The sequence below is a fragment of the Sesamum indicum genome, linkage group LG3 (genome assembly GCF_026168435.1).
Source record: "Sesamum indicum cultivar Baizhima isolate 11 linkage group LG3, ASM2616843v1, whole genome shotgun sequence".
NCBI classification, from domain to species: domain Eukaryota; kingdom Viridiplantae; phylum Streptophyta; class Magnoliopsida; order Lamiales; family Pedaliaceae; genus Sesamum; species Sesamum indicum.
In genome coordinates this window covers 15,087,646-15,090,267 of record NC_142659.1, presented here as the reverse complement: position 1 = coordinate 15,090,267, position 2,622 = coordinate 15,087,646, and the positions used below count along the sequence as shown (strand labels likewise).

Here is a 2,622-nt window from a genome sequence, read left to right as displayed (position 1 = left end):
TAATACTAACATTTATAAATATATAAATTTACTACAGATAGTGAACATTCTCAGCTACAAAACATTTTTACATATTTCAATTGCATTATTTCAAATAATTGATATTTTATATAACTTTAAACTGTTCGGTATGATTTTTTTTTATTACAGACTCACTGAATCGAATCACATTGAAAAATCAAATTTTTTTATATATATTTTTTAATTGTGTTAATTATATATTCTATATATATTATATATTATATGTAACATATTTATATTTAAATTATATAAAGAAACTAATATATTTAATATATATTTAATTTATATGAATTATATAAAAATATATATATATAAATATATATATGTGGAGAATTACCTAATTTTAAGTCATGAACCTCTCTCTCTCTTAACTCAACATCAACTACCCCTCCTCTAACTCTATCTCTCTCTCACGGTATCTCCTCTAACTCTCTCTCTCACGGCCGAAGAAGAAAAGAAAGAAGAAAACAATCTCTAACTCTCTCTCTCGCAAGTGGCTTCGACGCCTTCGACACAACTTTTTTTCGATGTTAGGTAATTTCTCTTCGTTGTAATTTTTTTTACGATTTGTAAAAGAAATTTGAATGGTTTCAGGGTGTTTGTTGAAATGCCTCATTGAACACCTCTATGTTCTTCTAATTGGAATATTCATTTTTTTGTTGAAATATATTGAAAAACGAATGATTTGGCTGATTCACAACTATGCCTTGGGCCGTGATAGCGTATTTATATTGGTTTTAAGAAATCTACGTCAGGTTCTTTTGTTATTCATGTATCAGTATTTTTGTATGTGACTTCGTTTCTGTAGTCTATTGTTTGCGGTGAGTGTTGATTTGCTTGCCTGGACCTTACATTTGCAATTGGGTCGGATATTTTTTCTTTTTATTCTTTTTATTGATTATTCCAGTTATGCTTATACCAGCTAGAAATGCATTCGAGGTGGATTTAATTTTGTGATAAGTCGGGATCTTATGTAGATTACAATAGAAAAAAGTTTGTACACAAACATTTGTGGATTTTATTGAGGTTTTTCCTCAATATTCGAAAATGTTAAAGTTTTAGTCGACCAAAAATGAGATCTTTTTCCTTGGCTTTGCTAACATAGGGCGTTATGTTCTATGTTTAGTCCTATGACTTACAGTTAAGAGGAAATTGTAATTATCTGTTAATTTTTAAAGGCGCAATTTAATTGAACAATATAAGAATGGTGGTATATCTAAAATTTTTAAAAATTGAAGAATAATGAATATTCACCGTAGTTGGATGTGGAGGCGTTTGGGTGATAATCGATTTTGTTTTAGATGAATTCGTAACAAGGGGTTGATCAGGAGTTCTTGAACTTTGCCTTTGGTAACCCATGATTTCTAAATAATGGACAAATCAAATGTCCATGCTCTAAATGCGATAACACAAGATTTTTGAATCGGAGTGATGTGCATTTACACATAGTAAAAAATTGATTCACGCAATTTATTGACATGTGAATTAATATTTTTCTGTAAACTATAGGAAAAAGAACTTGGTACAGAAGTGACTGATCTTGAATTATTTCAAAGATGCCATAGAAAGAACAAATGAATTGGAGAGTTCATGGACAACAAATCCAAAAGAATTAGTGTAAGTAAAATTTGTCATTGGATTTAAATATTGGTTTGTATATATGTTGAGAAATTTTCTTAGACTTTTATTACGTAAATATTCTGTTGTATCTAATGTACTTGCATAGGAAGAATACATTGCAAACAGGGGTTGTACTGTTTTTTCTTCACAGTTTTCATTCGATATCTCAACTTGGTATGATATCACTAGAGGTCCTTCAAAAGGACGCTTATATGGATTTAGATGTAGCTCCTCATCTACAAGTTCAAGTTCAGTCAGTTCTACTCTTAAAGAATCTGACCAGAACAATGAGTTAACAAAAGCTGTGGAGGACATGCGCTCTAATGCTGCAAAAATGGAAGAAGAATTTTCAAGATGAGAAGACAAAAATAGAAAATTGCTTGAAATTGCTCTTGAAGAAGCTCGAAAGAGGGAGGAAGAGGCTCGGAAGAGAGAGGCAGACCTACAAGAATTAGTTCGAAAATTACTTCAAGATGTGGAATACAAAAACTATCAATTTGCTGGTGGGTCTGCACTCCAGGAGCAACAACATTCCAGGAAAGATAATTAGTTTATTTTTTCTGTTGGTTGTTAATGACTTAGTTTATATTAGTGTTGTTGTATTATGAGTATCTTTTGTTAATATTTATTGTTCTAGTTTGGAAAATTCAAATTTTGGTATTGATGGAATGTATGTGATGGTATAATGACCAAGATATTAATTTGGGTACAGAAATTAAAAAATTTGCCCAAAAAAACCCAAAACTAATTAAAGACGGATTAGAGACGGAAATTTTTAAAAGTTTAGAGGCCGAATCAGAGACGGATTAGAGACGGAAATTTGTAAGGTTTTAGAGACGGAAATTTGTAAGGTTTTAGAGACGGAATATTTTTTGCGTTTCAGAGACGGAATTAGAGACAGGATTAACAAACAAATACTTTACCTTTAGAGACGCAATTTCTTTTTTTATCGATGGAATCAGAGTCAGATTGCCTACGGAA

The 2,622-nt window shown here is 30.7% G+C and overlaps 1 long non-coding RNA gene across 3 annotated transcripts; it reads left to right on the top strand.

Moving 5' to 3' along the window:
* Nucleotides 1-364: 364 nt before the first annotated feature.
* On the top strand, nucleotides 365-2,303 carry LOC105180028 (uncharacterized). Of its 3 annotated transcripts, none has more exons than XR_016064508.1 (3): nucleotides 365-555; nucleotides 1,531-1,638; nucleotides 1,833-2,303. It is a non-coding gene; the product is annotated as an uncharacterized LOC105180028 (long non-coding RNA). The 3 variants fall into 3 exon arrangements; XR_016064507.1 differs by having other exon boundaries at nucleotides 1,793-2,303; XR_016064506.1 differs by lacking the exon at nucleotides 1,833-2,303 and having other exon boundaries at nucleotides 1,531-1,786.
* Nucleotides 2,304-2,622: the final 319 nt, after the last annotated feature.